This window comes from Mastigoproctus giganteus, chromosome 9 (assembly GCF_048544385.1).
Source record: "Mastigoproctus giganteus isolate SK-2022 chromosome 9, ASM4854438v1, whole genome shotgun sequence".
Classification (NCBI taxonomy): domain Eukaryota; kingdom Metazoa; phylum Arthropoda; class Arachnida; order Uropygi; family Thelyphonidae; genus Mastigoproctus; species Mastigoproctus giganteus.
Window position 1 is genome coordinate 96,942,726 of NC_143583.1, and position 14,500 is coordinate 96,957,225.

General features: G+C 39.1%; 1 protein-coding gene across 1 annotated transcript in view; it reads right to left on the minus strand.

The window, feature by feature from the left end:
- The window catches only part of LOC150080571 (protein BANP-like), a 161,107-nt gene that overhangs the window by 108,964 nt on the left and 37,643 nt on the right, over positions 1-14,500 (minus strand). The window lies entirely within an intron of this gene.

The window sequence follows — 14,500 nt, forward strand, 5'->3', positions numbered from 1 at the left end:
AGTGGAACCAATGGCAAATTCTAAATGGGAAACATTCAGGGAAGTAATAATAGAAGCTATTAGGCTCTTCATACCAATGAATAAATATATATGGTTCAAGGCTTAGGCCTACATAGGTCTTAAATGAACTATTGAGACAAGTGGCAGAGAAAAAAAATGCACGGGATGCATATAAATTATCAGGTGATACAGAAGCCAATGTACACATAAACTAATCTGTAATCAAGTCACAAAGGAAGTTAGGCAATCTAAGGTGGATTATGAGAAGTCTCTAGCAAAGAATGCAAAAAAAAGCAGCAGATTTCTATGCTCATAGTAACAGCAGAAAGAAGAGATTGAATCACATTGGGCAACTTGAGGAATTCTTCAGGGGACAGGATGCCAGTTTATCAAACTCTAACAGAGACTAAATGACTTTGTGATAACTGAAAGGAAAGAGGAAGAGAAATTAGTACTGGCATTAGTAGTGGCAATTGATGTATAGAGCATCAGCCAAAAAAAAAGACAATTCCCATTTCTCCTATACATTCCCTCCAATAGTTTATCTAATTCTTCCTTGAATTTATTTCAGCTATCAACTTCAAAAATGACAGATGAAAGTTTGTTCCAGCAATCAACCACCCACTGGCTAAAGACAAATTTCTCTACATCTATTCCGCAACCATCCTTCCTCAATTTGAATTTGTACCCCTCCATATGCATAGTGTGAGAAAGAGGAAGAATCCCTTCAGCATTGAGCTTGCTCAATTCATTCAAAGTGTTAAACGCCTCGATCAGATCACCTCGCAGGTGCTTAGACTCTAGACTGCAATTCTTTCTTAGCAAGAGTACCCCTTTGTTCTACTCATCAATCTCATTGCCCTTCTCAGTATTCATTCCAGCTCTACATCCTTTCTTAAATGAGACCTCCAGACTTGTATGTATTACTCAATATGCATCCTGACCATTGTCTTATTCAATGGGATAATCACCTCCTTATCCCTACTAACAAAATTTCTGTATATCTTTGACAAAACCCAATGAGCTGTCCAGCAATCTATCTGTACAGCTCAGAGAACTTCATAACTGACTGAGCAATTACCTCCAGGTGTAGTACCACACAGTTGGTAGGTTACTCTGGGGTTACTGTTACTCATATGCAGTACTTTGCATTTGTCAATGTTAAACTTGAATTGCCATTTCTCAGCCCATCTGCCTAACTTTTCTAGATCCAGTTTAAATTGTTGAAGCTGAACATAAAAAAGATGCCTGAGGTGAATGGAATCTAACCAATTATATTAAGGGAAGCAGCAAAGGAGGTAAGCAAACCTTTAGCCATAATTATGAGAGCACCATTGGATTCAAGGGAGATGGTTCCTATGCACCACAAATGTATCCCCAATTCATAAATGGGGATCAAGAGGTGACGAGTAATTACAGACCTGTTCGCTTAACATTTGTTCCAGGGAAAATAATGGAGTCACTCAATAAAAAAGTAATACAGGACCATCTGGACAGGAATGCAATTATACTGCAGTCACATCATGAGTTTGTTATGGGGTGGTCTTGTATAACCAGATGGATAGGTTACTATGATGCAGTGACCAAGGAACTGAATACAAAATATAACTTTGATATCATATACTTAGATTTCAGGAAGGCTTTTGACACTGTTGCACATGAAAGACTGCTATGCAGTCTGGAGCAATGTGGTATTAATGGCAAGTTACTGCTATGGATAAAGAAATGGTTGAATGAGTGTATAAATTATCAGGTGATTCAGAAGCCTGGGGTAGATATAAATGAGAGAAGACGGAGAGTGGCTATCAATGGGCAAAGGGTTCAGTGGGAAACTGGGTGCAGTGTTGTTTTCAATATTTATTAATGATATTGATGAAGGTATATCAAGCTTAATGTCTAAGTTTGCAAATGATGCAAAGGTTGGCAAGAGGGCTGTCATTAACCACCCTGCCAACTTTTGTTGTTGTTGTTATTTGGTTTTTAGGAGCATATTGCTCCGGGGATATGCGGTGGTCATTCCCTGATCTTTCCGCATCCTCCGTATTTAGTAGCTAACAGTCTCGAACCCCGGTCTAACCAAAAAGCGTGTGCTACGCACTGCTGCTCCTGCCCACCTGGCTATGGAGGCGCCACCAACTTTTGTATCATCAGCAACTTAGGCAATAAGCTTGATATGCCTTTTGAAGTATTTATTAATGATATTGATGAAGGGAGATTGATAAGTGAGTGCAGAGTTATCAAGGGGATTGATAAGTGCAGCACTAAACCTGGAAGGTTTAGTGCAGCACTCACTTATCAATCCCCCTTGATAACTACTCTCTGTCTTCTGCTACTCAACCATCCCTTTATTCATAGTAGTAACTTGCCTCTAGTGCCCCATTGCTCCAATTCGTACAGCAGTCTTTATAATGTAGAATGTCAAAATATTTACTGAAACATAAATATATGATGTAAAAATTATCATATACATCCAGGTCCATTGTTACTATGTCACAGTAGCTAATCAGATTGGTCAAACGTAATTCCCACTTGACAAACTCATGCTGCAACTTCCACAGAATTCCATCTTTAGCATTAGTGGAGGCATATGATGCAGGAAAGCAAGCTAATACAGCATTAGCCAAAAAAAAAACTTTCCCATTTCGCCCATCCGATCACTCAAAATGTGTGTCTAGTTCAGCCTTAAATTTATTCAAGCTATCAACTTCCACAACAGATGGAAGTCTGTTCCAACAATCAACTACCCGCTGGCTAAAGGCAAACTTCCACACATCTATTCTACAACTGCCTTTTCTCAATTTCAATCTATGCCCCCTCAGGTTCTTAGTCTGAGCAAGCAGAAGTATCCCGTCAGCATTGAGCCAGCTCAAACCATTCAGGGCCTTAGACACCTCAATTAGATCACCTCGCAAGTGCCTAGTCTCCAGATGCTGCAACTTGCAGAACTTAAGCCTTTCTTCATAAACAAACCCCTTTGTTCCCCTCACCAATCTTGTTGCCCTTCTCTGTACTCATTTTAGCAACTCTACATCCTTCCTAAAATGAGGCCTCAGGACCTGTATGCAGTACTAAAGGTGTGGCCTGACAATTGCTTTATACGAAGGGATAATCACCTCCATGTCTCTGCTAGCAAAATTACATGACCTGCTCTGGTTGTCTGTACTGCTCAGAGAAATTCATATCTGCCTGCACATTTACCCCCAGATCTTTTTCATTCTCCACTTCCCTGAGTGTAGTACCACACAGTTGGAACATTTTGCTTGGGTTACTGCTACCCATATGGAGTACTTTGCATTTGTCAGTGTTAAACTAAAGTTGCCACTTCTCAGACCATCTGCCTAACTTTTCTAGATTCTGTTGCAGTAGCATACTGTCATTAGTGTCACTAACAACCCTGCCAACCTATGTATCATCTGCAAACTTGGACATTAAACCTGATATACCTTCATCGATATCATTGATAAATACACAAAACAACAATGGGCCCTGCATCGAATGGACTAATGTTATTAGTGGAGTCCCTTGGGGACTCCGCTAATAACATTAGTCCACTTACAGCAGTATCCATTTATTACCATTCTCTGCCGTCTCCCACTCAACCATCCCTTTATCCATTGCAGTTACTTCCCTTAATGCCATACCGCTCCAATTTGTACAGCAGTCTTCCATATGCAACAGTATCAAAAGCTTTCCTGAAATCCAAGCATTTGATATCAAAATTATTTTTTGCATCCAGTTCCTTTGTGACCACATGGTAGTATCCAATCAAATTGGTGAGACAAGACTTCCACTTAACAAACCCATGCTGTGAATGAACTATTACTGCAGTCTTGTCTAGATGAATCTGCAATGCTTCTTTAACCAGTGACCCCATTAATTTCCCCAGAATAGAAGTAAAACTAACATGTCTATAATTATTTGTGTCACTCTTTGAAACCCCTTTGTGAATTGGGGATACATTTCCACATCTCCAGCCCATGGGGACCTCCCCAGAATCTAAGGATGCTCTCATAATTATGGCTAAGGGTTTGCTAACTTCCCTCACTATCTCCTTCAATATAACTGGATAGATTCCATCCACCCAGGTGCCTTTTTTATGTATAACTTCAACAATATCTCCTCCACTTTGGTCTGTTATTACAAAATCACTTAGCCCCCTGTTAAGAGTTTGATAAACTTCTGGCATTCCCCTTCTTGAATAGCTCCTCATGTGTGAATGTAGATGTAAAATACTCATTCAGTTTAATAGCTACTTGAGCAGGATCATCAGTAGTCAAACCGTCTATGTTAAGTGGACCAATCTGATTCATCCCCCTTCCATCTATAGCTTACATAAGTAAAGAACTCTTTGCTGTTTTTCTTTGTGTCTTTTGCCAAAGATTTCTCGTAATCTGCCTTTGCCTGCCTAACCTCCTTTGCGACTTGATTACAGATTAGCTTATATCTGCCATAGGCTTCTGTGTCACCTGATAATTTATATGCATCCATGCATTTTTCTTCTCTCCCAAGAGCCTCATTAATTCATTTGATATCCATTTAGGCCTGAACCTTAAACAGTATTTCTTAGTTGGTATGAAAAGCTTAGTAGCCTCCAAGACTAAGTCCCTGAAGCCTTCCCATTTAGAATTCACCAATGGTAACATCATCAATTCATTCCACTGTATTCACCTTTACGAAACCACTGTAGTCACCTTTACGAAAGCAAAAACCCTTCCCTTTATGCCCTTAATGGTAGTTACATCTTTAAATAAATCCCACATCAGTACACTGTGATAACAGTTACCTAGTGGTTCCTTGTCTGCAAATTCTTAATGCATGAATAATCACTGCTGATAATCAGATCAAGAGTATTACCGCTTTTTGTTGTGCCATGAACATGTTGCTGTAGAAAACAATCCTCCAATAAATCCACAAAAGTCTTGCTAGCGTGCGAGTGACCAATCCACAAGTTTCAGTCACTATCTGCAAAGTTAAAATCCCCCAATACAAGACATTCTGATTTACTGGCCCACTATATTTCCCTGCACAACTGTTCGTTGTACTCATCAGAGTCATTAGGCCTATAACACACTTCTACTCTCATTTTCCCTTTCCCAGTGTTTATGTCACACCAAACAGACTGAACATTGCACTGTCCACCCATGTCAACTGGAAGCACTTCCTTAGATTTTATGTTTCTTAACTAACAGCATAATCCCTCCTCCCTTCCTACCCTGTCTACCTTTTCTGTACGCATTGTACTCCCCAAATTCCAATTCTTCACTACAGTCTGTCCTCGTATAGCACGATAGTTGTGTTCCTAGAAACCCTCGTGCAATGCAAAATCGTGCAATATAAACAACAGGCCCTATGGGAAAAGTGAGGTTAGGTGCCGACCACCCAAGATTGAACACACATTTGGAACCAAAACATTACCAAACACAATAAATAATCGGGTAATTTTAATCGTTATAAAATATTTACGTATTTTATAACGATTAAAATACGTAATAAAAAATAATATAATATTTTTTTATTATAATATAATAAAAAATATTTATTTTTTTATTATTTATTATATTATAATAAAGTATTTTTAGTATTTTTTAATACTAAAAAAGTATTTTTTACGAATAAAATACGTATTTTATTCGTAAAAAAATTATTATATTAAATAAAATAGTCGTAATAAAATGCTTACGTATTTTATTACGATTATTACGTAATAAAATATTGCTAATGCTTTTGCTTCTATCGTAAGCAAACTTGTTTTTTGTTTGATTTTCTATCCAAACAGATAGAAAATCGAAAAACAGATAGAAAAGACAGCCGTTCCATCTCTTCCAATTCTTGTGTCTTAATCTAATGGATTTTAATTACACTTTGAGTTGTTCCTGCTATGAAAGTTGTTTTTATTTTCTCCGCATTCTTTATAATTTTCGGCGTTGCCTCATTTAGGTCTGAAGCACGTGCAATATCACATGGTCTTTCATTTCGCTCAAAGCGTTTCACAATTTCATATTTTTTTCTCTATCGACAGAGGCGGACTGGCCATAAGCCTTACCCGGGAAATCCCTGTGTGATTTTGGCCATAAACCGTAGTATGAGGCCACTATAAATTTTCCCGGGTAAGAATTTTTGACCCAGTCCGCCTCTGTTTATCGATATTGCTTTTTTTTTTTTTTCTCTCTGAATCTGCAGTGTCTTCGCCAGGACGCTTCCTTTTCACACCTTTTAAGTATTTTACTCATTTTTAAAGCACAATTACAAAACGAGGAGGCACCCTTAATACACATAAACAAAGCTGCGCGCGTGTAGCAACTGAATAAACAACACCGTAAAGGCCGAGATACACTATTAACACCACATTTTACTAAAGCACATTTCTGGGGGTTACTACCATAAAACAATAAAAACAATTTCCAGTTGCATTTCTGCTAGTGGAATCTGTTATAAACTGGTCGTAAACTCGATCTAATTGCAATTGCAAATTATCGATAGCTGGAATCGTGTGGGTTTTTACGTTATTATGGTGAAATGTGTTTCCCCTTCACTGATATAAAACGCATAAATACATTTTCAGAATCTTCTTCATTCCTATCGTGTTGCGTTCAGTTGGGGTGATTCCGCGTTCGACTGCCATTTCTTGTAAACACGACGGCGAATCGTGCATAAGCGAATTCGGTTCATGTTATATAAGATATCGTTCCCCTATTTATAAATCGTGTATGATCGAATTCGTGTAATGTAAACACGTGTTATACGAGGACCGACTGTACTTATATCTGTGTGACACCATGTCTCTGATATCCCAACAATATCTGCCTTTGATGCCCTGATAAGCACTTCAAATTCATCAAATTTATTTACTATAATTCTAGCATTGGTGTACATGCAAGCAAACATGCAACTGTTCTTACTCTTAGTTAACTCTAACACAGCCCATGTATTTACTTGTTCCATGATGACTTCCAGCAGCTCTTGAATTACCGAGGAACATGATGTCTAGACTGCTGCTAATTACAATAGAAGCAGTGCGATAATCACTTTCGCCTCTGCCTGCGGCTACTGTTTTTCTTTTAGTCTATGAATCCGTCCCAAGCTGTTATGTTATGTTGTTATTTTGGTTTTTAGGAGCATTAGCAACTAAGGCCATATTGCTCCGGGAATATGCGATGGTCATTCCCTGACCTTTCCGCATCCTCCGTATTTGGTGGTGACGGGCTCGAACCGCGGTCTAATCAAGAAGCGTGTGCTACGCACTGCTGCTCCTTCCCACCTGGCTACGGAGGCGCCTCCGTCCGTCCCAAGCTAGCAGTTTTCCAACCCATCTAACACTACCTTGATAGAATCAGCAAATATTTTTGCACCCTTTCTATTTAAGTGTATCCCATCCCTGTAGAAGCAGTCTCTCCTGCCAGCAAGCACAGACCATGCTGAAAAAAATTCTACCCCTTGAGCTTTGCACAATCTCTCCAGGGCCAAATTGATCAACAAGCTCTCATCATATACTCCCTCCTGTCGTGTCTGGGCAGAATTGCAGACACTTTCAAATTTAACCCTAACTCGTGAATTTTTTCCAGCATTGACCTGTACTTGTTAAGTAAATCTTCAGATCTCTTACTCTTAAGATCATTAGTGCCAACATTTACATGAATATCACCTTTTGTGCCCTTAAAAGATGATGTCTGCCCTACAACGTCATCAACTTTTGCCCCTGGCAGACATACCCTGGTCCTGTTCCACCTATCCTTTTTGCATAATATATACCCGTCTCCCTGACAATAGAGTCACCGACAATAACTACTTCCTGACGGACCAGTGCATTCAGCCTTGGAGATATCCGCTGTGTTGCCTGATGCACAGAAGTGAGCTCTGGCATTGAGTTGGGAAGCTGAGAGCTAGCTGGACACCTCATATTAATTTCTTTGAAGGCCTTTACCCTACACTTCAAACTCTCATAGTCGCCCATCAGAACGCTGAGTTAATGCCCAATTTCTTCACAGTCTCTGCAACTAGCACACACAAAGACATCCTCCTTGGCTAGATCATGTCCTGTTCTAGAAAGGTCTGCAAACATTTCGCGCATTGTTTTAGACTGTGATGCATTGGAGTATTGCTCCTTTCAGTTCTCCAGCGAACCAAGCACTCTGGCTATCCTATGAACGCTGCTTTGCTGCCCTAATCTTGATCATGATTCTGTTCAAGTATAATTTAATTAACAATGAACGAACTTTAATAGTTCGTTCATTGTTAATTAAATTTTTTAATGAACTTTAAATTTTACTGATTAATTGATAATACTATTCTAATCTAACAGATTTCTAATACAGTGCTATGTATTTCATTATTTTGTTTTACATTAAACCGTACACTATGAAGTTTGGGATTTACGTTACGCTATTCCATATCGTATAACAATGGCAGCAAGTTACGAACGGTAAGATCTATGGACACTAAGTATTAACTTTCAAAATCGCTATCTAAATTCAAATAAACCAAGGGACTTGACTAGGACAATAAAGCTACTTATAGAAAATCATTTAGTATAACAATTAAGTCATTAAAATGATTAAATATATATATAAAACTTAGCGGTTGCATCACCAGAGCTGCAAAAATCTTGGCCAACACAGTAATAACCTCATACCCACCCAAAATTCTTCAATCTTGTTAAGATGATCCTGCAATACATCTTTAACCATTATTTTCCCTGAAACAGAAGTCAAGCTTACAGGTCTATAATTGCTCGTGATGCCCTTCAATCCCCTTTGCAAATAGGACAAACTTAGGCACATCTCTCTCTGTATGAAACTCCTCCTAAGGTTGGTTGGTTGGTTGGTTTAATGGAAGTTTATTGGCACAAGAGCAACTAAGGCCAAATTGTGCCTGTCACAGTAATTCGGCAAATGATATATATATATTTTATTATTATTTATTTTTTTTTTTCCAGTCATATGTCAGATAAGTTCATATAAATGAATTTGTTTTAAAAAATTAAATAAATCGGATAAATTTGCATTATCCTTGAGAATATGGTTCATCTCTAATGAATTGTTTTGAGTTAAAACCGATTTAAAATTTGTTAGTCGAGCAGCATGATTGTAGGGACACTCGAGGAGAATGTGTTTCACTGTAAGTAGGGCAGAACAATGACGACAGTGAGGAGGTTCATCCCCTGTCAACAAATGGAGGCGGGTCAGATGGGAATGGCCAATGCGTGTCCTTGCAAGGACAACCTCTTCTCGTCTGTTTAATCGGAAACTAGATTTCCAGTATTGTGGCTTTTGCTTTATTTGGAAAAGTTTGTTTTGGGTCTGTTGCTGCCATTCTGATGTCCCTTGGTCAATACATAACTGTTTTATGAGGAGTTTACAGTCCATATAAGGAATCGAGGTAAGTGAAGACACTGGGTTGATCGGATTTTTTGCTGCTTGATCTACTTTTTCATTTCCCTGGATTCCAGCATGCCCGGGAATCCAGCAGAATCTTACGTCTGTGTTATGCTCTGTTAGATTAATTAACTCTGCTCTGATTTCTTTCAGGATTGGGTGAGAGTTCGGACATTTATGTTGTAAAGAGGTTACTTCACTCAAGGAATCGGTATAGATTATAATCTCTTCATTAGACCTGTTTTTGACGTGTTCGATAGCCAATTTTATTGCATGAAGTTCAGCGGTGTAAATACTGCAACTTGGGAAAAGTTTTTGAGAGATTGAACAAGTGGGAAGAACTACTGCAGCGCCCACATCTGTATCAGATTTGGATCCATCAGTAAATATTTGCAGGCAGTGTTTGTTTGCTGATGCATGAGCTAAATGTAGCTGCTGTATATTTTCATTGTTCAGCGCCTGTTTTCCCCATTTTCGAAAAACATCATCACAAAGTTTTAAAAGTGGACCATGGAGGCTCTATTTCTCCGGTATCTTGGTGGATATTGTCGAGTGGGACACTCCAATACTGAGCAACATACTTCAATCTGATTCCAGCAGGTTTATTTTCATTTGGTTTGTTCCTGTAGAGATTTATGAAAGACGGGTTAAAGAGGTAAGGACAGATAGGATGTGAGGGCATACTCCGAAGCTTTGCAGCGTACGTAAGCAGCAGCATCTGTCTCCTTAAGGATAATGGAGGTTCATGTGCGTCAATGTATAGACTATGCACGGGAGATGTTCGGAAGGCACCTAGAGCTATTCTAAGTGCATTATGTTGAATGGTATTTAGGGACTGTAATGCTGACTTTCTAACTGAGTCATATATGGGTGCACCATAGTCTAGTCTGGATCGGATTATGGTTTTATATAAGTGAAGAAGGGAGTATCGGTCAGCTCCCCATGATATTGCAGAAAGAACTTTAAGGATATTCATTTTTTTTAAACAAATAGTTCGTACATGCTGTATGTGTTTCAGAAAGTTTAATTTCTTGTCCAATATTAAACCTAGGAATTTAATATTGTCATTGACTGGAATAGCATGATTTCCCAGGCGCAATTCAGGATCAGGGTGCAGTTTTCGTTTCTTGCAGAAGTGTATAGCAAACGTTTTCTGAGGAGATAGTCGGTAGCCATTTTGTAACATCCATGATTGCGTTTTGTTTATTGACAATTGGAGTTTCCTTTCAATGGAGAACATATTTTGCGAGTGACTGGATATAGTGAGATCGTCAGCATAAAGGTAAGTTTCTACTGAATTCGGGATGGCTGTTGTTAGAGTGTGTATTCTAACTGCGAAGAGTGTGGCACTGAGGACTGACCCTTGTGGGACTCCTTCCTCTTGTATGCAGATTTTCGAGAGTGAACTTTGAAAACGAACCTGAAAGGTTCGATATTCGAGAAAGCTCTGAATTAATGATGGTAAATGTCCCCTTAGTCCTAGGGCATGTAAGTCACGAAGGATGCCATGACGCCACGTGGTTTCAAAAGCTTTCTCTATATCTAAGCTCACCATGACCAAATGTTCGTTCTTTATGAATGCATTTCGCACATTTGCCTCAGCCTTAATCATAAGGTCTAGGGTAGACCTGTTTTTACGAAATCCAAACTGATCATTGTTCATAGTAGTTTGAGTTTCAAGATACCAGGTAAGGCGACTGTGTACCATTTTTTCCAGAGTCTTACCCAGGCAGCTAGTAAGTGAGATTGGTCTATAATTATGCAGATCTGATTGGTCTTTTCCTGGTTTTGGAATGGGTAGAACAACAGAATGTCTCCAAGAAATTGGAAAATAATTTGCAACAAATATTCTGTTGAAAAGTTTTAGGAGAGAGTAACGAGTTCCCTCATTTAGATTCTTTAACATTAGGTAGTATATGCCGTCTGGACCAGGTGCACTATTGGCTGAATTTTTTAAGGATTCTTCTAATTCATACATGGTTAGTGGTTTATTATAAGAGAGGGCTGACTTTGTTCCGAAATTTATTTTATATTTTTCAGTTATTGTTTTGGCTTTTAGGAAAGTTGGATCATATGCGGTTGAGGCAGAATGGTGAGCAAAAGATTCCGCGAGGATGTTTGCAATATCCTCTGGAAGGGTTATCTCTTGTCCTTTATAGATGATGATTGGGGAAGGAATTGATGAAAACTTACCAGTAAGGCATCTTATTTTCCGCCAGATTAGTCCTGCACTTGTGTCTTTAGTGACAGATGAAGCAAAACGAATCCAAGATTCCTTTTTAGCTTTTCGCCGGGTGTAGCGAGCATGGGCTTTTAGTTTCTTGTATATAATGAGATTAGCAGTGGTTGGATTCTTTCGAAACTGATTCCACGCCTTGTTCTTCTCTCTCTTAGCAGTGTTACATGCTGAATTCCACCAATAGTTTTTGTGTTTCGATCCTTTATTTGAAGTTTGAGGAATGCTAGTAGCAGCAGCTGTCAACATTTGTTCTGTGATATGTTTAACGGCGTTATCTATGGAGTGATGTTGGATAATATCATCCTCTAGTGTAATACTAGATACATATTTATTCCAGTCAGCTTTTGAGCCCATTTAGATCGATTGCTTACTGGTAAGTTTGTCCTTGTGCAGAGCTTACAGATTATAGGGAAATGATCACTATTTAATGGGTTCTCTGAGACTCTCCAATCGAAGTCTGGAAATAATGTGGGTGAGCATATCGATAGGTCTATAGCAGAGGTTGAGCCTGTTGGGAAATGGACATAGGTGTGGGAGCCTGTGTTAAGCAGAGTGAGATTATTCTTTACAAGAAAAGCCTCTATTGTGCGTCCCCGATTGTCTGTCTGCAAAGATCCCCATAACTGGTGATACGCATTAAAATCGCCCAACAGGCAATACGGAGAGGGTAGTTGTAGGATAAGGTCATTTAGTTCAGTTATCGAGCAGTTCTGATTTGGTGAGATATATATTGATACAAGTGTAAGCGTTTTACCAAGAGCAAGGCGTACTGCAACAACTTCTAAAGTGGTTTGTAGGGGTATACGTCTGGAAGGGATTTTACTATCAATCAGTATAGCTACACCACCATGTGGAGAGATCCTGTCATGCCTGAAAATTGTATAATTTTTAACTGACAGTGTCACTTGCGGAGAAAGATTTGTTTCTTGTAGACAGATGCCTACTGGATGATGCTGATTTATCAAATCATGAATATCGTCTATGTTGCTACGGAAGCCTTTACAATTCCATTGAATTAACTGATCCATTATTTAGTTTTTGAAGTAGGTGTTTCTGACTGTTTTTTGGATCCAATCTGTTTATGGCATTCCAATTTTATTTTATCTTTTCTCGGAAAAGTGGGTCGTGCAGTGTCCATGTCTTCTTCGGCATGTATTTCTAAAACTGTTTCATCGTTATGAATTTTGTCATCAATTTCCATATCTGCGGTTTGAATCTTTTGAGGTTTAATATTTCTCCTACTCTCAGTATCTGAGTGTGATGGAGTAATAGTTGGTGGTACAGTGACTGGGGTATTATTTGCTTGATCTTTTACATGTTCTTTAGGGGACTCCAGCGGACTCGCTAGGATGGCTCGTGCCCAGTCGGAAATGGATGTAGCTGGTGGTATGGACACTTCAGTTTGAGTTCCTTCCGATTTGTGTTTTTGTGTTGCGGCTGCATATGTGAGTTTGGGTAGTGAGAGTAAAACTTGTTTCCTTGCTTCTTGGTAAGTCACTTTGTTTTCTATTTTGTACTTTTGAATCTTCTTTCCAGTTTTCCAGGTTTCACAGATTTTCGAGTAAGCTGGATGGTTACCTTTACAGTTTGGACATGCTGATGTTTGTGCTGGGCAGTCTGTTTGTGTGTGTTCCTTAGATCCACAGTTGGGGCACACTGAAACCCCTCTACACACTGTTTGAGCATGGCCAAATTTTTGGCACTTGAAGCACCTCAGAGGATTGGGGATATAAGGTCGAATATGGCAGTTCAGATATCCAGCCTTAATTGTAGTTGGAAGGATTGGTGTCGAAAAGGTCAGTATAACACTGCGAGTGGGAACTAATTCACCGTCTTTCTTGATTTTAATTCGCTTTGCCTGTACAACTTTTTGGTCTTGTAGCTCTTGGACTAATTCCTCTTCGGTAACATTTATTAAGTCCCATTCAGACAGCACTCCTTTGGATGAATTTAAGGTGGAATGTGGAGTTACTGTGACAGGAATATTTGCGAATTTTGAAATTGTTTGCAGGGCTTCAGAGTGCCTGCTATTCATTGTCTCTATAAGTAGATCTCCAGAGCGGAGTCTTTTCACCGTTTTAGGTGGCCCAGCAGCATTCTCGAGACATTTCTGGATAAGAAATGGAGAAAGTGCACCTACTTGTTGACTTGTTTGAGAATGTATAATAAGAAACAGTGGTGTTTCCTTTTTGGATCCTTCTGTTCTTTGTCTCTTGGGATGGGAATTGTCAAAGTCAGTTTGGTCTGTCCTTGAATAAGTTGAGGCATGAGGCTCAACAGATGGATTACGGACTTCGTGATCCATGTTTGCTCCTTTTAGCCCTTGGCAGAGAACCTTTTCTGCCAAGGTTACCGGCCCCGCCACGGGGAGGCAGGAGCAGTGCCGCTAGAGTGACCAAGCGGTATAAGTTAGTTTGTTAGTTTTAAGGAAAAGAAAAGAAAGGTGGTTTTCCTTTCTTAAACTTACTTACAGATCGTAAGAATAAGTTAATGGTAAATTACCTTAAACGTAAGAAAAACTTTTGAAAATTAACAAGATCTGTCACACTGAGAAGACGCTCTGTAAATCGCTCAAAGAATCGCTCGATCACAATAACGCTTGGCACCCGGGGCCAACTCCTCCTAAACCAAGGATGCTCTCATAATTATGTCCAGGGGTTGCTATCTCTTTTGCTGCTTCTTTTAATTTAACTGGATAGATCCCATCAGTTCCAGATGCCATATTTGCTTTTAGCTTCAGAAATTTCTCTTTCACTTTTTTCTCAGTTATAAAAAAATCATTTAGCTTCCAGTTATAATTTGGTGTACTTCATCCCTAAAAGCTTTGCGTGTAATGTGGATGCAAATATTAATTTAGTTTGTGCGCAACCTGAATATTATCATCAATAGT